Raw genomic sequence first — 25,538 nt, 5'->3', positions numbered from 1 at the left:
AGAACCTTTATTTCTTCATTAATAAAAGCTATTGAGGTTCTTCTATGTGCTCTTGTTTAATATATTGTGATGATTGCATGTTTGGTTTACACTAATCCATGAACCAGTTATGATTGCATGCCTCTTGTAGTTTCCTTCTTTGTTATTTTGCAGGATCTCATTGTAGCTGGGCGAGCAGAAGAACAAAGAGCTAGGAGCAAGCGGCCAAAGAGAAGAGTTTGGATTCGACATTAAGCGCAAGGCAACGGTTAGTGCATTTCTCCATTCTCTTTTGCTTTCATAAAGAAGCAAACCTTAAGTAGTTTGTTTTACAGTTGTTGCTAAGGAACTGTCACCCTTAGAGTGGGATAGGGTCATCCGAGTCGGATACTTTTCCCTACAACACTATACCCGCCCTGCAAGAAGAAATTGAGTTTCTGAAAGCTCAGATTCAGGATTACCAGGAAGAGATAATAAGAATCAGGGAAGCATATCAAGAAGAATTCAATTTGCATGTTTTAGCAAGAGCAGCCTCGGCAGCAGAGAAAAGCAAAGATATCGAGTATCTGTGTACAAGTTGTGGTGAGATATATGCTCAGGCAGGGTATAGGTTAGTGCAAGAACCAATAGAGGAAGCTCCTGAGGCTGAAAATGAAACAAAAGAGTCTGTTGATGCTGAAGTAAAAATTTCACAAATTTCTGCTGAGACAGAAAGACCTGTTGCTACACAAGAACCAACAGGGTCTGTAGAGAAAGCGCAGTCAGCAAGCCCTGTTGACACACAAGAACCAACAGGAGCTTCAGAAAAAGTACAGTCAGAAAGCCCTGCTGATACATAAGAACCAACAGGAGCTTCAGAGGACGTGCAGATAGAAGAACCATTTTCAGAGGAAGTGCAGAAAGAGAAGCCTGTTGTTACACAAGAACTAACAGGTCATCCAGAGAACATGCAAGACCAAGAACAGGAACTTACTGACACACAAGAACCAGTAAGTTCTTCAGAGGCTGCACAAGAACAAACAAAGGAGCTTCCCGATGCTATGCAGGAGAAAAAGGAAGAAGAAGATACAGATTCACCCCGGCCTACCCAGATTATTATGGAAGAAGAAGAAGATACAGATTCACCCCGGCCTACCCAAACTACTATGGAAGAAGAGCAAACAGTCTCAGAAGGAAATAAGGAAGAATTGAATTCACCTAGCAAGAAGCAAGGAGTAGAAGAAGAAAAAGAGACAGATTCACCCTGGACCACCAAAATCAATCTGGAGAACAATGAATTAGCCCAGCAGGAGGAAGAAGTTCTGGTGGAAGATGAAGAAAAAGATGCTGGATCATCCCACTCCACTTCAACAAAACAGATGATTCTGGTTGATGCCTGTATGCAAACAGAGCTTCCCACTGTTAGTGATGCATGTGTAGAAACATAATTTTTTCTGGAATTGAAACGCATATGCTGGAGAGAATATCATCAATCTCAAGGTAAAGCATTTGAACAACAGAAAGGGACCTGGTTTGATCATGCCTATAGGAACTGGGAAGCACTGGAACAGTGCAGGGCCCAGTATAAAGAAATTAAGGAACTGAAACACAGGATGTCCCTGATGTTTGAGTTATGCCAAAGGATGCTCGCCACAAGGAAACCCTCCTTCAACTATGCCACATTCTTAAGGGAAAGGCTTGCATTTATTCAGCTGAAGGCCATCAAGGAGGGGAGGCCTTATCAAGTGGTCACAGCAGATCAGTTTATGAAAACTTTTGCAGAAGCACCCAAAAGTGACCAAAACCTGCTATGTGAATTGTACCTCCATAATGAGGCTGTGTCTGAAGAAAGAAACATGAACATGACACCTGTAGTAGGTGACATACAATTGAGAGCTTTCATTTCCTTTTTGGCGAATCAACTTACCTGGCAAAATGCCTATGTCTCAAGCGTCCAAAACGAACAGAATTGCCTTTTGTGGATTCGGGCTGAACCACAGAACGCTGCCACTTTCATTTTGCAACATTTTAAAATGATAGATGATGATGATATGAAGGATCATGTTATGAGACTGTGAGCACAGGTCCTAACAGACTGTCAGCAGTATGTAAAAACCAAAGCATCATTGGCTGTGAAAGCAAATAAACTATTTTGGGATAACTGCCCCGCAGAAAGGAAAGAATATCACCCGTATAACCCATCAAATCTGCAAGCAGCATTATCAAGGGTACCTTGGTATGTTGAAAGCATGCTACATTGTGCTGAGAACTGGATAGGTTATAAATTTAAGTTCCCACTTTTATGGTTGCCGGGTGATCAGTATAAGGGTCAGTTTGGACTTTCTAACAGAGAAGAGGCAGCAGTATGGAAACATATACGAACTGTTTGTGGTTTCAGAGACAAGTTTGATGTTACTCCCTACAGCTATTGTCTTAGTAATCTCCATTGTTCGTCCCAGTTCTCCGACTCAGACTCAGAGTAGACATTGCATGGGGACATGCAATCTTTTCAGTTGGGGGGGATGTTGGGACTCACAATTGACCTATTTTTGACATTATCTTTCGCCGTATAATTACCCTTTTGCAGTCATAAGTTGAAAGCTTTTATTTTATAATGACATATTAACCCCAAGGTATGAAGTAACCTTCTGCATGTCTATGTTTAATTGTTTATTTCATATTCGTGAATATCTTTATACTTATCCTTGGAAACGCTGACTAAATTGTCAAATAATTGTCTTAAGCTTGCAGGAGTTATAATGTATAGTTGCTGTAACACCAAAAACAGCAACTACGCAGTTGCTGCAACACCAGAAACAGCAACTACGCAGTTGCTGCAACACCAGAAGCAGCAACTCCGTAGTTGCTACGGTCAGCAACAACAATTACCTAAAGCAAGCTATTTTGTAACAGCCACGGACAACAGCTGGCAGCTATCTAGAGAATCTTGACGTGGCATAATCAAGCGGAAGTCTAAAGAAAGAAGAACACAGTCAACATGAACAGCATGGGGAAATGGCGAAGGAATATGAAGATCCCGAGAAGACAGTCAAAGTCAGTTACCCGCCGTGTAACAGCTAAAGCTCAAGAAAAGAATGTACTATCATACTGTTGTAACAACACTCTGAATTGTTTATTTTTGACAAGATGGGTTAACTGAATAGGCTGTAATACTCTATTGTAATAGATGTCTCCTCTATAAAGAGGAGACATCTACATGAAAAGGGAGTTAGCCGGTGTCTATGGTCAGTTTGTAATCGAGATTCTGAGAACATCAGCAAGTCGAAACTCTATTGTATTTAATCTTTTTGGCAGATGAATATAAAACTGTTTTGAGCACTTAATCTCGTCTTCGTTTTCCTGGGGAATCTTGTGAGAGGGACTGGGCCCACTTTCCTCACAAGATTCACCCATTTACTTTCCTGTCAAGTGTGTAAGTGTGCAGTAATTTCTTTTTAGTACTCTGTTTGGATTTGATAGCATTACCTCTGGTATTCTTTGCTTTGCTAGTACTCTGTTTCATCGATCTTTTGAGTTTGTTTCTCACCGGTGAATGAGAGTGCAGTGTGCATTAGTAATTCTGATTACAGGGGCAGGTGCTGAACGTCCCCATCTGGAGGATAGGGTCTTGATCCTCTGCCAACAGAGCGTCCATTATTTTGCTTCCCAGACTCGTAGTTTTAATTAATTGTTTTCATCTTAACAAGTACTGTAATGACATAGCGTAAGAATTACGTATACTACAGCTTTCGATGCTTTTAGACTTTAAGTACATACAGTACGCAGTGCCTTTGAAATAAAAAGACTTTCCTTGGTCGAAAATTAATGTGGTACTTGAATGTTTAATTCATAAACAATTCAACTAGCCAACAGCGATCTTCATCCAAGTGTGGGTCCTCACTCTCTCTTCTTCTAGTGCAAGGAAAAGTGGCACTGCGAATTTTTGGGGAATGATCTTTCCGTCTTCTAACAAGTTATAGTAGGAGCCCAGGCTAGGCTGGGGGCTTGGTTCCATAATGTTCTCTGCCTTTTCTTCCTCCTATGATGATTTAGCTACCTTTCCTTCCAATTCTTCAGTCTCCTTTAGCTTAGCCAGCGTTTCCTGTAGAACAGTCTCAACATCCTGTTGAGAGGTCTTTTTGTCCAACATTTTGATCCTTTCTCTCCAGGTGGATGTTTTTGGGCTTCCCCGTTCATAGGTGATGGATTCCTTTGAAGGAGACCTTTCATTTTGTTTAGTTGGGGTGTCCACAATCGTAATTGGCTCCTTTGACTGTGGCTGGGGTTTGCCAGTTTTTATCCGCATGCTCCTTCTTGCCTTAAAATACATGGAAGGCTCCCTTTTTATCTTCCCTTTTTGCTTTGGAGATGTTCTTAAGGCAGCCAGCACAACTGTCGCCTCCCTGGCCAAAATCTCAGGTGATTTCTCCTTTTGCTGCTCTGTATCCATGCTTCCTGTAGGAAGTGTGATGTCGACTATTTTCATGCTTCCTGTAGAAACTGTTTTCATGCTTCTTGTAGAAACTATTCCAACTGTTTCGGTCTGCTTGGCTAGATGTGTCTTTCCTTTTAATTTCTGTGTGGGTGCCTTGGTGGTGCCCTCCTTTGTTTGGACTTTTCAGTCCTCTCTGCTCTCCCCTGCAATCATTTCTCCCTGGGTGTTTGTGCCATTGTTCCTCCCACAGTTTTCGGTTCAGTGACTTGGCCTTTCCCTTGTTTCTCTTCTTGTTCTTTCTATGGTGGTCTGTCTTGTGTTTCTCTAACACTGGCTTTCTCTCCTACCTGAGTGTGTTCCTTTTCTTCACTGCTGGATGAGGTGAGTTCCTCGGCCTGAATTCGAATATCGTCATCTCTGGTCATGTTGCGGAAAATCTCCTAGGAGAGAGGGACAGTGTAGGTGTGGAGGGCATCTTCCACTAAAAGCTTGATGAGCCCATGATGGGCTAGCTGATCTGGTGTCCTTTCCTTCAATTTTGTGCCACAATCAATTAATTATTGCAGAAGAAAATAGGGGATGCTTAACTTCTGTTTTGGAGGTAAATCCATCCCATGTCTGAGTTCACTCAACAACCGAAAATGATAGCCGTAGACAATACTGAACCGTCCCTCACAAATAATGTATTTCATGATCTGGAAATTGACTTCCAAAAAGGATGTAGGCTGGCTCTCCAGACCCCGTTCTTGTCTTCTGCAAACTATTCCTCTGGTAGGAAGAATTCTTTCTTGGCTTTTTGGCCCAATGCCCTCTTCTCTTTGCTCCAGGGTATCCTCAATGGCAGATCAACAACTCGACTAATGAGTTGTGGGGTAAGCTTTAGGTAAACCCTCTGAAATTCACAATGGCCAGTGTCTTTGATTTAGGTTGCAGGGACATTAAGAACTCCTCCGTTATCTCATCATCATGACCTTGAATTGTCACAAAAGGTCATCCAATTGGCATGGCTAAAGAGGTTCACCACCTCGGGATGTTCACGCAATTTTCTGGAATCTGAGGGTTCCTTCCTGATAAACCCCCCTGGCATAGTGAGAGTGCTCTGTTTTATGCCTTGAGCAGAGAGGGACTGTTTTTTTATGGTTTCCTCCTTTGAACTTCAAGACAATATCTCTCAAGTGTTTATATTTTACTTTGCACCAATTCCCTGGTTCTAATGCTTTTGCTGCCCAAAGCTTGACTGTTCGTGTATAAAAGGAAGAAGTAGGTTTCCTCAGATAGAGTGCAAAGCTCAATTTTGATCCCCAACATACATACAACCATGTAAAATTCACATCCTTCATACAAAGATTAGCCCTGACAGTGCTTTATCTTTTCTACAGGAGTAATTTTCTTAACAAGAACTGTGGAGGAGAATTTGGATGCAGAACCAATGAAGAAATTATGTGCAACACACAAGTAAACTACTATTTTCGACTCACAGGCAGACTTGTCTCTAACCCTCCAATTCAAGAGAGCTCAATTCACCATTTTTTCGAAATATACCATGCACAGAAGAGTGTTTTTGAGACTACATCTCTCGGAACTCCAAATTTGACGAAGAAAAGTCCAGGCTTCTCTGCTCCGGAAGGCTATGCTGTATTTCCTGTAGAACTCTTGCTGGCTTCTATAGGATGTCACTGCACTTCTGAATGAGCCTGGTACCTGGGAGAATTTTGAAACAGGCCGAAAAGCTCAGTGGAGGATGACAGGTTAATAGATTGTGGAAGCAAAGGACGCTTACTTCGGTCGAGAATGGTTGCAAGTGAAAATGAACAATGCTTAATGCGAGTCTTCAGCTGAGAATTTTTGAACTACAACGTAATTCGTGGCGAGGGGGTGAGGTGACCGGGCTAAACCGTTAGCCAACGTCACAACCATCATTCCTCTGCGTGTCTCTGACCGCCATTACCTCTCCTCTGTCATTAACCATCGCCACCATGGCTAGTCCCGTTGATTTTCCCCAACTTGACTCTCCACACGTGTCGGCTGCACGTCTCGCTGGAAAATTCGAACGTAACCGAGCTTGTTCGGATCCCACAAAGCTATGTGACTAGCTATGGGTGGCCAGTTGACTGGCCACCAAATTCGTTCAATCCGAACCATTTTCACAGACATGCAGTTTTTGAAATATAGTTTATGCAATTTGACGAATGAGGTTAGACATTTACCTACATGGCCGTGGACGTGTTATGCAGGCTTCGGGACTTGGAACGACTGCTTCGCTTGCTACTGCCTCGTGCACAGGTGATAGAACCCATTCTTTCATTTGTTGATGATGTATGCATGGCTTTGGAACCCGATCCTTCAGTTGGCAATGCTGCATGCACAGGTTCTGTTTGGTTTCAGCTATCGAGGATGTCTTCACGTCCAGGAGGAGACTTTTTACATGCTTCCTTTTGTTGGTTTCAGCTGCCCCTGCCTCTAGAGTATGTCTTCCAGAGGGATCAGCTGCTACAAGATTCCTGTAGGATGTCCCGTAGCTGCTTCTCCTCCTAGGATGTAGGCTAAATGAGTAGGGCTATATTCACTGATGAAGAGTCTAGATGGAGCTTGAACAGGTAGAGTGTGTGGGCCTTTGCTGCTTGATTTGTCACTTGAATTTTTTTTTGTCCATCTGAAGAAAACAAGGTTTCTTGTATGACTGTGCAGGAACACATAACCAGGTGGGTGCAACAAGGGTGACATATGGTGATGGATGGAATAGAGGGGTGGCTGCAGGCCTAACCAACAGATTCCAAGTTCTAGATCCCTTTCCAAAATCGAATTTGGCCCGCCCGAAGGTTCTACAGGATGTTTCCTGTAGAAATACAGAACTTCCTGTAGAAAGCCCAAAACTTCCTGTAGAAAGCCCAGAACTTCCTGTAGGAGGTGGAATCTCGACCCGAATGTGATCAAATCCTAGGAAAGGCAAGTGGCCATGGAGGGAGTGTCTGTAAGGATGTCCTATAGCCTAGTACAGACCCCTGTCCTCGTTGTGCGCGACCTTATTTACCTGCAATGTATTCCCTGCAACTTGCAATAATTTTATAGAGATTAGGCCTGTTTCTTTTTTCTTTTCTCTTTTTTTCTTTCCTTCTTCTTTTTTTTTTTCTTGAGAGACAGCTGGGGCACCTCCATAAGGTTTTCACCCCCACTATCTACCATGGGCGCCTCGAAGAGATTTTCACCCAAGGATATTTTTTTATTCCATTTCTTTATTTTTTGAGAGACAGCTGGGGCGCCTCCAAGAGGTTTTCACCCTCACTCTCTTCCCTGGGCGCCTCAGAGAGGTTTTCACCCAAGGATATTTTTATTCCTATTTTTTTTTTCATTTTTTTTTATGATCAAGGTGTGGGTGGAATAGAGGCAGAGCCCTGCTTTACTACCAACACTGATTTTTCCAAAGTTTCAATGAACTCCTGCCTCGAAAGGGGTTTCTTGTAGATTTTCAATCGATGCCCATTGACAAGCTGTTGTGGGGAAAAGTATCCGACTCGGATGACCCTATCCCTACTCTAAGGGTGACAGTCCTTAGCAACAACTGAAAGTAAAGCTTTGATTATTTTCCTTTATGAAAGTACAGAGAAGGAAGAAAAGATTGACCAACCGTTGTCTTTCGCTTTTGTTGATCATATCCTCTCTCTTTGTCTCTTGTTCCCAGCTCCCTGCTTCCTTTGCCGGTCCAGCTACACACAGATCCTGCACAAACACGAGAAGGAAACTACAAGAAACATGTACTCATAACTGATGCATGGATTAGAGTGAATCAAATATACAAGTAAATACAATACATCAATGCAATACAAGTATATAGGAGAACATTCAAAGCTTTATTGATAGAAGTAAAAGGGTTCTGAGAAGGTTACAACCATCAATGGCTCCAATCCAGCAGCACCTCCCCAGCAGCAAGAAATCTCCTCTTCACCTCTATAAAAGCAATCACCCAATAGCTCTAACTATAAACCAACAACACTTCCTTGCTTTACACAAAATTCCAGCCTCCTTAGACCTCATAGAAGAGCTCTATATATAGGATAGAAGAAGAGAGGATGAGTCAGCTTGAGACTGACATAAAGTTGCCTTGTGTCCTCTCCCTCTTCAGTTAATCTTCAGTTCTTGAGTCCACTTGGAGATCCTTGCTTACACATGGAGATCAAGTACCTCTTACTCATCACAGGGCGAATCTCTTGAACCAAGTGTCAGTTTGGAAGCTTCCTGGGCAATTGACACCTTGCAGAATGACTGTGCCACTTGGCCAATCTCGCCCAGCGCAGGTAGCCTTCATTAGATTTGACTTCCAGCGCAGGTACAAGGAGGAGCAGTTGCATTACAGCGCAGATGCTCAGTGGAGCAGCTGACATGATCCAAAAATAGCCTGTTTCTGAGTGTTTTCAGGTGGAGAACTGATGGGAAGTGCTGTGGTTTGCTGACCTTGTTCTTCTAGGGGTAAGAACAACATGTTTAGGGACTGAGGATCCCTGTAATTATCGACATTTCGTGCTCCATGCTGCGAGGCACAAAAATGTCTATAACAGTTGCCCCCTAAAGTATGAGGCCGTTTATCGGGTGAAATGCTTTATCTAGAGGGTCCGAAGTTCATTCCAGTGCTGAGGAGGTGCCCTGTAATACAATACAATACAATACATTATTTTTCATTTTTTTTTCATGATCTAGCTGAGGCGGGCATTCCCATGCTCAGCTTTATAAATACATTTTGGTACATAGAACAGACGATCGTCTGATAGTAGACTGACAATTTTCTGCTGAAATTATCATCCTTTGAATAGGATGATCATCTGCTGCAATGATGTACATGACAAATGCTTTTATATTTCCTGAATATATATCGCAGCCCGGATGGATGAAACTATATCCGGGGTCTTCAAACTCGTTCGATCTTCACTCTAAGTACAAGTCGATCCATGTGAGAATTGCGCTGAAGTCGAACATGGAAAGACATCGCTTGATTACCGGCCAATGATGAAAACCGTTAACAAGCGCGAGAGGGATCACCGATAATGATAATGACCCTCAAGGTATTGCAGTACAATTCACGTGGCGTGAATAAAGGACTTGGCGTCGAACGCCACGCAAAATCTTCTGGTCAAAGGTCATTGATGTATACCTGTCGCCGGAAGTGAGAAACTTGCCATTGAGGCATGCAAGCTTCAAAGTACTGATGGGGTTGTTCCTAGATCAACTTCTTGGATAATGAGCTGAAGTCGACAAGAAGCGATCCGTCAAAGGAGGGCCTTAATGAATCCCACATCAATGACACGGAACGGAGCTAATGATTTTAGTGGAGGTGAAAACAAACTGTGACATATGATTCAGGGTGGCGATCATGAATGGATGAAGGATAATGTATGGCAGTGGATGGGACACGGTTGACACTTTCAGAATGACCCCTCTTGAACATATAACGACACTGATGCGATGGATCGGTAGCATTACCCCAAATGTGGATGGTTTGGCGAGGACCATGGCGATGAGACCGGTGAATGAAACAACCCAACCCGATGTGGTACGGAGGAAAAGTGTCATGTTCAAGAGTGACTTGCTACCATTAAACTTTGATGTTCTCCCAATTTTTCCCCAGTCATTTCTGACCAGTACCTCTTTATTTTTGTCAAGCTTGAGGAGGATAACATATGCTTGTTCTATAACCTGCCCTTCGGGCAAGCCCATTGCTATGTTTTAACGAGCTTAGCGATAGGGAAACTCGTTCTCGTCTAAAGACAAGTTTGTCGCTATTTAATCATTTTAACGAGTCTAACGACAAAGAAAACTCGGTCCTTTTCATTTTTAGAGAGTCTGAAAAGGTACAGAAAGTTAACTCCATAATTCCTTTTTCGTCATCTAATCCCTTAAGTCCGAAAAAGAATAAAACAATACAGAAGGGATGAGTTTTTCGATTGCTTTAACGAGCCGAACAAAACAAGCGCTCGATCTTTTTGTTCAATAATCCCTCAGGTCCAAAAAGATTAAAATCTAGAGGAGGGATAGCGTTCCTGTCGTTTAACGAGCTGGAAGGCCAAAACTCGGCAAACTTTTCATATTTTACGAGTCAGCGAAAAGAGCTCAAAGAAGACTCATCTTTTGAGGAACGAGTGATAAACAGGGATAGCAACTGATTCCAGGTACAAATTGGAATTTTCCAATCACGGTAGTGTCACAAGGATGGCTAGGTGAAATCACTCTTCGCAGATGTTCCTCAAAATGGGTAAACACACATATGGGGGTGAACGACCGGCCAAATGACAGTGGAGGTGATGGATGAAAACACGACCAAGGCTTTTAAGGCTGATAAATTTACGATCGCAATGGTTATTTACCGGGATAAGTTCATTTTTAATGAGCTTGAACTCTGGTGGAAACTTTTGCTCACACTTTTCTATTTTTTAACGAGCATAAATTCCGTGGTAAAACTGCTCGATTCATGGTCAAATTTGATTTTTTACTTTTACTAGCTTTTCTCTTTTCAAATGTAGTACTTCACATTCAATTCCTGCAACAAACTTTGTTAGAAATGGACAATATTTGCATGAAAAGGAGATTATAACCCTAATATTTAACTTTAAACTGTGTAAAAAGTCATAAAAAGGTGTTTTTACCTCTCATTTACCATTTCATTTGCATTTTGCTTATTGGAGCTCTGGAGGTGCCTCTACTTCCTTGATTTTCACCAGCTGATTCCGGGAGATTCTGTGGACGATTTTCGGCGCCGTTTGGACCAGGTAGGAGCTAAACCTTAGCCCTTCACTTTCACGGTTTCCTTTTTCAGTTTCATGCACATTTTTCAGGGTTTCTGAGCCCCAAGGGTTTCACCAGGGCGCCCTGGCATCAGCGCAGGTTCTCCTTTCGAAACTTGCGCTGTATTTCAGGTAGTCTTAAGGCAGACTGTGCCTCAGCGCAAGGGGGAGACTCTCTGCCTGCGCTGAGCCTAGAAAAACTGATCCTGCATGTGTTTTTGATGATTTTTCGCCAGTTTTTCATCAAAATTAGGAACTTACTCCTTCTCTTGTTTGCTTGCAGGGAACTTTGAACAAAATGTCCCTTACATGGCGAGAACGAGAACATGAAGCAGAGGACATGGTTGCACTCCATGACCCGGTTACGGTGAGCGCGCTTCGGAACTGTGGCCTACTGAAGTTCTTCCGTATCTCTAGCATGAGAGCACAGATTTCTTTACTGCAGTATATGCTTGATGCTTGAGATCCTGTTAACCAAGTATTCCAGATTAGGGGGAAAACCATCCCCTTGACCATAGAGGACATGTACTTCTTGACTGGGTTGTCAAGGCGGGGCGCCCCCATTTCTTTGTCAGGTACGGCTCGAGGGACTACTTCCACCAGAGACTATATCCGTCAGTATTGCCAGGAAGGTTCACAGCCGAGCAAAGACGGCAAGATCAATATCCGTGACATCACTGACAGGTCTCTTAGATCCATTCTGTTTACTATTGGTAGGATGGCCGGTAGCGCAGCTTTACATGTTGCCAACAGATCTTACATGCAGCACGCTTTGGAGTGTCTCCAACCGAAAGTGTTTAACTGGTGTGATGCAGTACTTGTTCAGATGAAAAGTCAATTGACCAAGGTAAAGGACGGGAGGCTCAAGAACTTTGGTTTTGGTTCTATTCTGACTGCCTTTGCCTTGGAGAAAATCCCATTGATGCAGCCTCAGTACATCATACTTGACTTGCCTTCTCCGACCGAGCCACGCATGCAGAGGTGGGTTGACCACATGTCCCGACATGCTGGTCAACCTCAGATTACTTTCACTGAGGCCTTCTTTAGGTGGTTCGAGCGTCAGGAGATGGCGTTTTCTGAGTATCCATATGTGGGTATGGACTACCGAGGTGATCCGGACTTGGTGCTACCGGATGGCGAGCAATGGGGCGCTATTGGTAAAATCTCTGACCATGTCACTGTTTATTGTTTTTACTCATGATGTTACTGTGAAAAACTGATCAAACTCTTGGGTGCATGCAGATGTTGGTCCTGTTCGTCCAGTAGCTCGTCCACGATCGCCAGTTGCTGCCCCAGCAGCAGAGCCTGCTAGGCGAGTTGTTATTCGTGACCTTGGTGATACTGAGATACTTGCAGCTGTGTAGGAGCAGGTTGAGAGCCTTACTCGTGGTCTTCCGGATGTACAGATTGACGAGTTACCTTTACAGTTGCAGCGACACACTATTGGCATGCCTAGACGATGGACTCGTCTCTTGCGCATGATTGCACAGACCGTGACGTACTTTCATGAGCACCACTAGGCTAGGGTGCCCCCTAGCATCTTTTTGAGTTCTAGGTCATACGACCAATTTTGTTTTGATTACAGCACATTATGTACAAACTATAAACAGCTTTATATATTTTTATTTTCGGGGTTTATTTTGGTTTATTTGTGATCCACTTGCATAGCACCGATGCATCTCTTTTTATATATGTCGTAAATGTCTATCTAACACATAGTTTGCTAACGAATCTGTTAATGTGTTCAAGTTTCTGGAAATATGTTGGTATTGAATTGAATCAAACTCTCTTTCCAAAATCTTAACCCTTAGAAACATTCGATAGATAGCTGGATTGCGGACTGAATATATACCAGTGAGTTGTAGTATCACAAGCTGTGAGTCTAGCCTAACAATTAGTCGGCGTATACCATGAGCGATGGTATCAGAGAGGAGTTCAATCAATGCGCTATACTCAGCGATGTTGTTCGTTGACTGTCCAATACACACACCTCTGAAACTCACTAACTCGCCGCTTGGATCAAAAATGGCCCAGGCTGCGGAGGACAAATTCCGTGTACTACGACTCGCTCCGTCGGCATATCCCACATATGTCTCAGAATAATTCGACATCTGCAACAAACGAGAAGAGTGGATTACTAAACCGAAACAAACACTTTAGCGAAAACAAAATACAACAAAAGCACTCAGGTTACTATTCAGGCATAGTAACGCTTTAGGTACAACACGTTGCGGGGTTGCGCCAGTGGTATCCCGTCATAATCCATTAACTCGTAGGCTCCTTTTGCTAACACCCTTTTAACAATATAGGGACCCATTCATAAGGACTTAAATTTTCCTGCTCCTAATTTGTCGGATTCTTGGTTGTAAAGCAAAACCAAGTCACCCTCAGAGAAGATACGAGGTTTGACATTCTTGTCGAACTGCGCTTTGACTCGTTTCTTATGGGCTTCGTTCACCAAAGCGGCGTCACGACGGTTTTCATCCAACTGGATCAATTCCAAGAAACGAGCCTCTTCTTCTGAGGTTCCGGGGAGGAGGTCAATTGCGAGTTTAAGAGACGAGATTTCGCACTGGATCGGTAAGACTGCCTCGAGGCCATACACCAATTGGAATGGTGTGAACCCAGTGGCGTTCTTTACCGAGGTTCGGTAAGCCCACAATGCTGAGTACAGGAGTAGGTGCCATCTTCTTTTGTGAACCCCGATCATCCTTTGCAACATACGCTTCAGGACCTTGTTGATTGCCTCAACTTGTCCATTGGCTTGTGGATAATATGGGGTAGAGCTATCGTGCGATAGCCCTAGTTTGGCAGCTAACTCAACCATCATGTGATTGCGAAAATGTGATCCATGATCTGTCACTATAGCCTGCGGCACGCCGAACCTGGCGACTACATGATTAAAAAAGAAAAGGGCAGCTGTTTCACCAGTGTTATCCAATGTAGGCATCGCCTCAGCCCATTTGGTAAAATAGTCAACAACGACTATAATATACCCATGCCCCCCGGTCGAGGTGGGGTTACATTGCATGAAATCGATGCCCCACTTGGCGAAAGGCCCAACAGCAACTATAGGCTGCAAAGGTGCGGGCGGTCTCCTGGTTTTGCTATCAAAGATCTGACGTGCATGGCAACTTCTGACAGCTATTATGCAATCTTTAAACATAGTTGGCCAGAAATATCCTGCTCGTAAGATTCTTTGTGCTGTTGCATATCCAGATTGATGCCCCCCGCACGCGCCTGAATGACAACCATTCAGGGCTTTCTCGGCCTCCTCATGGGTAAGGCACCTCCTCAGAACCGTATCGACACCACGACGGTAAAGCGTATCACCGACGATCATGTAGTCTTTAGATTGGTATCGTATACGCTTCCGTTCCGAGTGTGAGGTATTAGGCCTAAATTTTTGGGTTTGGAGATAAACAATGATGTCTCCATACCACTCATCGCTTACCGATATCAGAAACAAATTTTCATCCACGATTGACTCTTCTGATGTTTCATCGTTGGACGACGATGGGAGATCGCACAATAATTCCGCGAAAACTAGAGCTTTCTTCGATTTGGATTTTACAAAATCCAGATCAAACTCTTGAAGGATCGCTATCCATTTCGAATATTTGCCCCCAAGCAACTGTCGCGACAGTATATACGTCATGGGGTTGCAATTTGACAGAATGGTAGTTTTCCTAAAGAGGACATAATGTCGAAACCTTTGAATCGCTTGAACAGCAGCAAGCGCTAGTTTTTCAACATAGGAATATTTACTTTCTGTGTCATTTAAGTTTTTACTTAAATAATAAATAGGATGTTCAATTCCATCGACTTCTTGCACTAAGACCATCGCAATGGTCGTATCTACTGCAGCTAGATACAGGTTAAAATCTCTTTGATAGTCCGGGGTGTACATTAATGATGCTCTTACTAGAGAATCTTTCAGAGCATCAAAGGAAGCTTGCGCATCCTGGTCCCAAACAAAAGGTACATCCTTTTTCAAAAGACGAGTATAACCTTTGGCAAGTTCTGCGTAATTTGGAATGAACCTCCTCAGAAAGTTCGCTTTCCCTTGGAGTTTCTGAATCTGAAGCAAATTTGAAGGTGGAGGCAAATTAATGATTGCCTGAACCTTACAGGGGTTGAGGCGAATCCCATCCTTAGAGACTACAAAGCCAAGTAAACGACCAGAACCGACGCAAAACACACATTTGTGCGGATTGAGTCTTATCTTGTAGTGTCGGCAACGTAGAAATATTGCTCTCAAATGCCGCGGATGATCAGTCCGCTTCCGCGAATGAGCCGGAAGATCGTCGAGGTAAGGTTGAACGATGTTCTTGATGTCATGGAAAGCATAATTCATTGCCCTCTGAAACGTCGCCCCTGCGTTCTTTAAACCAAAGGGTAATTTTCGATAAGCGAATGTGCCCCACGGACAAATAAATGCAGTCTTAGACTGGTCCTGTGGGCGGATATTTATTTGATTATACCCGGAAAATCCATCCATAAAGGAAAAGATTTCACATCCGGCGCATTCATCAATTATCTGGTCGATGAAGGGTGTAGGGTAGTTGTCCTTTGGACAAGCTTGGTTTACATCCCTATAGTCGACGCACACTCTTATCGTCCCTTGTTTTTTCATAACAGGGACAATATTCGATACCCAATCGGTTAGAGGAACCGGGTAGATGAATCCAGCATGGAGAAGTTTTTCAACTTCTGCCTTAATGGCAGCGGCTTTCTTGGGGTGTACCTGTCGAAGCCGTTGTCTTACTGGTTTGACATCAGGATACATTTTAATCTCATGTTCAACTATGCTCGAGTCAATGCCTGGCATTTCATCATATGACCATGCAAAGACATCTCTAAATTCGCGAAAGAGAGCACCATATATTTCCAGTTCTGAAGGGGAACAACTTTTGCCGACATGAATATTCTCTACAACATCAGATTTTGTCGAGATGTTTACGGCTATGGTCTCTTCAATATTGGACAGGTTTCGCTCTGAATCCACCGTATTTACAGTATTTGTTAGGAATTCAAACACTGAAGGGTGATATAGGTCGTGTTGAGTTTCTTCTTCACATTCTGGAAGAAGGGAACGATGGTGGTGATCATTCCATGGTGTCCCCTCAATCATCATTGATTGTAAGATTCCTTCGTCAGTCCCATGAACTTTTGACCATGGATCTAATGGGGTACCATATTCTCTAGACCTATCTACCCAAACGCTTGACGAGCGTTGATTTGGGCTCGCCTCCCATGCCTGAAACATTGATTGCTACAATATTTCTGTAGGGCTAGGTGGCAAAACCACTTGATAATCCATGACGACTTTGTCTCTTGCGACCTTCGAAGAAGATACCATGTTGCTACAAACGGGATATCCCCTACATGGAAAGGAGGTGGCAACGCGAAAGTTCCCATCATTGTGGGGTCTTTTAGCAAGCCTACTCCGATATCTTGCATTGAATGGTCGCTCCCATGGATCAGGGGAATGCTTCCAGTAACTTGTGAACCATTAGGGAGGAAATTCTGCTGGTCGACGACCGTAATCCCTCCTTCAAACGAGAATGCGATCTTCCTAAAATATGTCGACACTACAGCTACCATGGCATATATCCATGGTCTTCCCAGTAGGATGTTATAGTCAAGATTGCCATCAATGACTTCAACATCAATTTCCACTGTTTTTCCTCCTAGTTCAACCTTAAAGTTATTTAGGATACCGTACGGAGTGTACGTCCTACCGTCAAATGCTTTCAATGTCGTCGAAGATCGCGACAAGGTTGGAGATCCAAGAGTTTTCCAGCAACTCATCGACATGATACATGTCGACGCCCCCTCATCAATAATCATTCTATGAACAGTTTTGTTGAGTGCTTTCACTTGAATAAGGAAAGCTAGTTGCGCTGGTAACTGAGGATCATATCCTTTGTAATCAAAGGATACAAGATTGGAATCTTTAGGATCCACTCCACCAATTGCTGATAACAATGCCTGCCTTTGGGATGGACAATTTTGCAGTACCTCAAGAGTCGACATAGCAGATGGCGATTGGGCCAAATCTTCCACTATGTTATAATGCTGCGCCACTCTGGCTCGATGATTAAATGTCGACTTGTGTACTACTCCCTTAGGTGGCTTTATTGTTAATTCATGCGTGAGGGGGGGTACAACTTCTGCCGAAGTTGTTGTCGAACTACTGGGTTGATCTTTCCCTTTGTCGTTCGACACCGGCGGATTCCCATAATCTTTATTCCTGGTTGAGATCAGAGCATCATTTTGCTTAGAAACCGATAACATAAGCACTTGAGACGGGGAAGCATTTCCACTATCAACCATATTTTGACCTGGGGTGGGAAATGGATCAGTCAACACAGCTGAAGTTTGGGAACTTTTAAAGAACCTCTTTAACTCAGCTTTGAACGGACAGTTCTTTGTCGAATGATTTTCATCGCATATCTGACATGGATAAAATTGTTTCCCTTGCCCAGGAGGGTTTGAAGAAGTTTTTTGAGGGGATGATTCACCCTGTTTCTTCTTCTTCCCTTTGTTTTGTTTCTTCTTGCTTCCTGGTTGATTGGAGTTTTTTCCTTTATCCGTAGATACAGCATTTACCTCCGAAGCAAGAATGTCTTGATTTGCTTTTTGATTTGAAGTCTTACGGGCTTTCTTATTTGAATCCCTTGTCGACTTAGCGTTTGCAGTTCCAATCACGCCATCACCGGCGTGAGAGTCACTATTCGATCCGGGAGGAGGAGGGATTGAAAATTCCGGTCTGGGGGCGTTAGGTATCTTATCATAGAGCGTGCCCGACTGAGTATATACTAAGTCCAAATATTGAGCACGAGCAATAACCTGCTCCTCTGTTACGACGCCTCCCTTGGCCACATCTTCTGTTATAGCAGGAAGAAGCGACTTTATAAACCACTCAGCTAATAGCTGATTTGGAACGTAGGTCTTTACCATTCTGTGACGACGACGCCACTCATGTATATGATCTGATATATGTGTGGCCGTTGTCTGCTTGAAATTGGTCAAGATCTCTGTTCCAGTTTCGTACCTTATAGGTAACTGAAAGTGTGTTAAGAAAGTTGTGGCTAGGGAACTAAAATTGTCGAAGGAGGCTCTAGGTAATTCAATATACCATTTAGCCGCCGGACCAGTCAATGTCCTATGGAAAAGGCGAAGCCTTATCGAATCATCATTCAAGGTATTCGACGAACACCACAGATGGAATGTCATCACATGATTCGACGGGTCTTCGCCAGGATTTCCATTGAATTTAGGAATGTCCGAAGGAAGTTTGTGAGGAATCGCTGGCCACCAATGGGCATAGGTGATTGGATCGTTCGTTAATCGATGTAAATCTGGTAATTCTAGGGTCGCCACGAATGGCAACTGCTGATTCAGGTTTGGCGAGGCATACCCAGGATACGATGGAATCGCCTGAGCAGTAGGCCTTTGCATACCAGCATAATGCAACTGATGTTGATATGACTGATACGACTGGTGGGCTTGGCCACTGTAAAGTGGTTGATTTAACCCGTTCTGAATATAGGGTTGCCCACTATTCGCAAAGATCTGTTGCTCAGATCCCTGGTACACCTGTTGAAACTGAGGTTGTTGGTATTGCACCATCCATGGTTGTGAAGAAAATGTTTTGCTGTGCGACACTAACCGACGGACCAAGTTGCGGGGTTATGGTTCCCGTTTGTATCTGTGTCGTCCCGGAAGTTGGCGATTGTGGTTATGTTGCAGGGTCAATGGGCTGTTGCATTACAACTTGGGGTTGACATACAACAGGCATCGATTGAACTTGCGACACGGTTACAATTGCTGGCGTCGTCGGGATACTAGACATAGGTACACACTGTTGCATGGAATATACAACTCTTGGTTGTTGGGGTAACATAGGTACCCAACCACTCGTCGTTACTTCAGTCAAACCTGAATGTTGTTGAAAACTGCCGTATGGGTATCCCCCCGGAAGGGGAAGTGAAAGGGCATATTGCCCCCCATACGGTAACAATCCGGAGCTCAAGGGTATAGATTGCCTTTGAGGACTGGATGGCCCAAACTGATTTCCAAAGGGATCAATTTGTCTAGTTTCAACATAAGAATTACCGGGTATTATACCGGAAGAACAGACTGGAACAGACCAAGTTGTCGTAATAGTCCCTGGGTGGACTCCTTCTAGCTGATGAGAGCTAGTTGGGACAGCTGGTATGCCGGCAAACATCGTTAGATTGACGACAGGAACTTCTGCTGTCGCTGTGTCATTTGGCACAGTCCTAGATGTCGACGGTTGTTCAGACATTTTAAGTCTATCCAATAAACTGCCTAACGATTCTACAGGAACTTCCTGTGGCGATGGATAAACTTCTGATGCAGAAGGAAAAAGAGTGGCACCTATTCCAAAATGAGTTGGAGTATTTGCTTGCTGGTTCTCTACGATTTCCTCTATTGCAATCAGACCAGGAGGAAGAGGAAGACCGTCAGGTCCGTAAAAGATTTCTGGTGCCGAAGAAGGGGTTGCTTCGACAGCGACAGTTGTTTGAACAACAAGACTCTGTGGACCGGTTTCAAATGGAACTGGTTCAGTTATGCAAGCACTTGTCTTCAGACTAGGATCAGTACAACTGTCCCTCTGTTGCTGTTGAACTTCTTCAATAGAGGCAGGGATTCCAGAAATATCAGGAGTGACCAGAATCTCAGATGTCGTCGGAACTGTTGTTCTAACTTTAATGGGAGATTTTGACCCGGTCAAGCGAGTTCGCTTTGTCCGTACTACTCTCGATTCCAGAGACAAAGACGGTTGACTCGCGAGTCTCCTCGAACGACGGAGTTTTAATTGACTTTCCTCCATGGTTGCGGATTACTTGATCAACTAAAATACAAAAAGGGGAATTATGTTTCCGTATTGAATGAATTTTATTAGACGCTTTTAGACACAACTTTGCTTTTTCATGTTTTAAGAGTCGAGAAAAAGCTAAAGATGACTCTAGTCGCCTTCGATGTATTAACGAGCCCGAAGTGAGAAATGCTCGGTTGGACCTTTTCAGTTATAGAGTTTGAAAAGGGCCAAAAGAAACTGCTCTGGAGATCTAGGCAGAGGGTGTGCCAAACCTTTCGCAAAACCACATAATACGTTTTACGGTACGGGTGGTCGATCTTCGTGAATGCTGTGTTCACTGCATCGCGATCAGTAGGGCGGCCGACACGGCTTCCTAAGGATAAAGGATAAATGCCTATAGGGGTCTCCCAATATACACGACGGTACGCGGGAGCACAAGTCCGTATTAGTGCTATCGTCTCTCAGGAGGAATCACCCACCTTCGTAGAGATCGACAGTCACTACGTTTAACGACGCCGGAACACGTCTCTACCTAGACCTCTATTGTGAGCGTTATGTTACAATGCGTTTTTAGATTCATTCAATATATTTTAAGTTGATCTTGTTTAGCAGTTTGTCTTTCAGGATCACCACGAGATGTATTGGTACAAATTCCTAAATGCAGCTAAAATGATAAGCAAGCTTTACAATCTTTTTAGCTTTGAAAATCCTAACTACTGAGGGGAGAGAAAAACACTATCTTTCCACACAGAGCACAAAGCACAAACTAATGCACTTTCTCCTAGATCAATCACGCAAACTTATCAAAATGCAAATGCAAGATGCATGTATTTCTTTTCTTTTCCCTTAATGTTGATGTAGACAAAAAGGAAACTGTCGTATAATTTTTGAATTCAATTTGAAGCGTAAACAAACAAGTTTTGTCTAAAATGAAAAGACGCCTTACAAGCACTTGTTTCGACACTAAAAATATATGAATTCAAACCATAAGATGAAAAACAAACAAACTCAAACAGCCATGAACAATAATAAAACTAGCTCTTAAGATCACAAAGACACTTTTACAGTTCAGGATCTAAGAGGCCACAGCTATACTGGTTCACTTTTCACAATGGGAAACTGTAACCGAAGTAAGAAATACTGAAAGAACACTCATAGTTGCATCACACAACTGAGGCGGAATAATGTCAAGGAAAGTTGGTTTACAGCAAGTACAATGACAAGCAATCAGCAGCAAAACAACAGTGAAAACAGGGCTCAGACACAGTGGGAAACCTCAGGAAGACATAGCCTAACTGGATCAGCGCAGGCTCTGGTCTGTCAGATTGACTCTCAGCGCAGTTCCCGAAGGGAGTACCTGCGCTGGAATGTAGACTGCCTGTGGACAGCCTGCACTGAGACACGAGAGTTGCGTTTACAAGGATTTCCGGGTCATAAAAAGCTCAAAAATGCACTGTTTTTGCTGAAATAAAAAGCTATAGGTCAAGTACAAGCTAAGGGATGATCAAGAGGATGAAAAGCTATCACAAAGAGTACAAGAGTCTTTTGTAGATCAGCTCTTCAAATCATGAATCTGCTCAGTAAATGAGCAAGAGTAGCAGCCCCTCTACTTCGCTTTTGATATAGTCAAAAGCTTTTCGATTTGGTACTCTTTGGTTCAGGGAATGAATAGCAAAGATACTACAAACACCAACAAGATACTAGGCTCCCCAGTGGAGTCGCCAGTTTGTTGTGGGGAAAAGTATCCGACTCGGATGACCCTATCCCTACTCTAAGGGTGACAGTCCTTAGCAACAACTGAAAGTAAAGCTTTGATTATTTTCCTTTATGAAAGTACAGAGAAGGAAGAAAAGATTGACCAACCGTTGTCTTTCGCTTTTGTCGATCCTATCCTCTCTCTTTGTCTCTTGTTCCCAGCTCCCTGCTTCCTTTGCCGGTCCAGCTACACACAGATCCTGCACAAACACGAGAAGGAAACTACAAGAAACATGTACTCATAACTGATGCATGGATTAGAGTGAATCAAATATACAAGTAAATACAATACATCAATGCAATACAAGTATATAGGAGAACATTCAAAGCTTTATTGATAGAAGTAAAAGGGTTCTGAGAAGGTTACAACCATCAATGGCTCCAATCCAGCAGCACCTCCCCAGCAGCAAGAAATCTCCTCTTCACCTCTATAAAAGCAATCACCCAATAGCTCTAACTATAAACCAACAGCACTTCCTTGCTTTACACAAAATTCCAGCCTCCTTAGACCTCATAGAAGAGCTCTATATATAGGATAGAAGAAGAGAGGATGAGTCAGCTTGAGACTGACATAAAGCTGCCTTGTGTCCTCTCCCTCTTCAGTTAATCTTCAGTTCTTGAGTCCACTTGGAGATCCTTGCTTACACATGGAGATCAAGTACCTCTTACTCATCACAGGGCGAATCTCTTGAACCAAGTGTCAGTTTGGAAGCTTCCTGGGCAATTGACACCTTGTAGAATGACTGTGCCACTTGGCCAATCTCGCCCAGCGCAGGTAGCCTTCATTAGATTTGACTTCCAGCGCAGGTACAAGGAGGAGCAGTTGCATTACAGCGCAGATGCTCAGTGGAGCAGCTGACATGATCCAAAAATAGCCTGTTTCTGAGTGTTTTCAGGTGGAGAACTGATGGGAAGTGCTGTGGTTTGCTGACCTTGTTCTTCTAGGGGTAAGAACAACATGTTTAGGGACTGAGGATCCCTGTAATTATCGACATTTCATGCTCCATGCCGCGAGGCACAAAAATGTCTATAACACAAGCATGGGGATGGCTTCTTCATCAATGGTCCTGATAAGGACTGAACCATTGTCATTGCATTTTTCCACTGTATATGGTCCTAACCATCTGGTCCTGAGATTCCCTTTGAAATCCTTGTATCTTGAGTTAGACAATAGCACCCAATCTCCTGACTGGAATTGCTTTTCATTAAGGTGCCGGTCATGCCATATCTTCCTCTGGAATTGAACCACTTCTGAGTGGATGAGGTCTTGTATTCTGTGTTCATCTAATCCATTCGGCTGCAGTAATCTTTCACGTTGAGCATGCCTGAGATCTAATTCCAGCTGAGCTGCCACCCTCAATGTGTTGTACTCGAACTCTATGGACAACAAAGCTTTCTTCCCGTAGAACAGCTCATAAGGTGTGAAACCTGTTGTAGTCTTCCAAGTGGTGTTGTAGGCCTAGGTGGCCTCAACCAGGTGATCTGCCCAGTCCTTTCTGTTGCTGCTCACCACCTTAGTCAAAATCCCTTCCAATGCTCTATTAGTGACTTCCACCTGCCCATTTGCTTGTGGATGATACGGGGTGGAAGTTCTGTGCTTGATCTTGTGATGAGCGAGTAGGTCTTCAATCAAGTTAGAGGTACACTGGCTTCCTTAATCGGTGACTAACTCTCTTGGGTAGCCAAACTTGTAGAAGATATTTTCCCTTAAAAACTCAGCCACCTTTTCTTCTGTCACTGCTTTGATTGCCTTTGTTTCTGCCCACTTTGTCAGGTAGTCAGTGCACATAATGATGTAAGACATTTGCTTTGAAGGAGGGTTGATAGGACCCACAAAATCTATGCCCCACTTCTCAAATGGCTCAAAGGTCACTTGAGGTTGGAGAGGCATTTCATCCCTTGGAGTCAGTTTCCCCATCCTTTGACATCGGTCACACTAGCTGATGTATCTTCTGACATCTTGATGAAGAGTAGGCCAATAGTAGCCTGTCTGTAGAATTTTGAAAGCAGTCCTTTTTGTTGCAAAGTGGCCTCCACAAGGCCCATCGTGACAGGCTAGGAGGATGTCAACAACTTCCTCCTCCCTAACACAATGCCTCAAAATATGATCTGGGCCAAGTTTGAACAGGTTGCCCCTAATCCAAGTGAACGGGGCACTCTTCCTCACAATATTCTCTTCTCCTTTGAGGATAGATGCGGAGGGAACTGTGCTGAGACCAAGTAATTTGCTATATCAGCAAACCATGGAGAGAGTATTGAGATAGCAAACAGGTTTTCATCTGGCATCTGGTCATCTACTGTCCCTTCTTCACCTGCAGGCAAATCCAATCTAGACAAGAAGTCAACAACAACATTTTCCTTACCTGGCTTGTCGACAATGGTCAAATAAAATTGATGCAACAAAAGTAACCATCTAATGATACGAGCATTTACATCAGGTTTATTCATTAAATATCTAATCGCAACATGATCAGTGTGTACAAATGTTTGATAACCAGTGATGTAGTGTCTGAACTTGTTTAGGGAATGGACTACAGCGAGGAACTCTTTCTCGGTTACAGTATAGTTCATCTCTCCCTTGGATAGGTTTTTGCTGATGAAGTATATGGCATATGGTAGTTTCTCCTCCACTTGTCCCAAGGCTACCCCTATGGCTTTGTTCGAGGCATCTGTGTAGATGTGAAAAGGTAGGGCCCAGTTTGGACCTCTCAAGATCGAGGCAGACACCAGCTTATCTTTCAACTCATCCAGAGCCCCTTGATAGTCGTCGGTCCATTTAAACTCAACATCTTTCTCTAAGAGGCAAAATAATGGTGAGGCTAGCTTACTGAAATCTTTAATGAATCTTCTATAATATCCTGCTAAGCCTAGGAAACTCCGAACATCTATTACCTTTTGAAGAGGTGGGACCTTCTAGATGATAGCAATCTTGTTAGGATCCACCTGTAATCCTTGCTGAGAAATTGTATGACCTAGCACAGTCCCTTCAGTCATCAAGAATTCACATTTTTCGGAATTGAGGGATAGGTTCATCTCAATACACTTGATTAAAACTTTTCCCAGGTTAGTCAATGCTTCTAGGAAGTTGGACCCATAAGGAGTAAAGTCATTCATATAGATTTCTACCGAATCGTGGACCAACTCAGAAAATATGCTCAATACTGCTCTCTGGAAAGTAGCAGGAGCGTTGCATAGCCCAAAGGGAAGGACTCAGTAGGAAAAGGTACCCCATGGACAAGTGAAGGTGGTCTTATCTTGGTCCTCTAGGTTGATTTGGATCTGATTATACCCACTGAACCCATCTAGGAAAGAGAAGAACTTCTTCCCTGCCAGCCCATCCAACACTTGATCTATGAAAGGCAAAGGGAAATGGTCTTTCTTGGTGGCTTTGTTAAGTTCTTGGTAATCTACACAGATTCTCCACTTCCCATTTTTCTTGGGCACAAGCACTAGAGGTGAGACCCACTCATTGTCAGAGATGGGGTAGATGAATCCTGCATCCAACAATTTTTGCAATTCTTCTTTGACGATGTCTTTCAGGGCTAGATTCATTCTCCTCTGCGGCTGCCTGATTGGTTTACAATCTTCTTTAATGTAAATGTGATGGGTATAGACCGAAGGGTGGACTCCTTTCATCTCCTTATAGCTCCAAGTGAAAGCATCCAGATGATTGTTCAGTAAGCTACACAGCTCCTTCTCCTGGGAGGGAGATAGGGATGAGATGATCTTTAAGGTTCTTTTAGGGCCAAATTCCACATTCTTAACC

General features: G+C 43.4%; 1 pseudogene; it reads left to right on the top strand.

Annotated features, from left to right (window-relative positions):
• The first annotated feature begins 1,124 nt into the window (after nucleotides 1–1,124).
• The window catches only part of LOC149233932 (DNA (cytosine-5)-methyltransferase 1A pseudogene), a 97,251-nt pseudogene continuing 72,837 nt past the window's right edge, over nucleotides 1,125–25,538 (top strand).

Source organism: Pinus tabuliformis, chromosome 8 (assembly GCF_031772625.1).
Source record: "Pinus tabuliformis cultivar Carrire ecotype Pingquan chromosome 8, CPIR1, whole genome shotgun sequence".
NCBI lineage: Eukaryota > Viridiplantae > Streptophyta > Pinopsida > Pinales > Pinaceae > Pinus > Pinus tabuliformis.
Note: the sequence above shows the minus strand (reverse complement) of the source record. Positions and strands in the feature narration are given on the sequence as shown.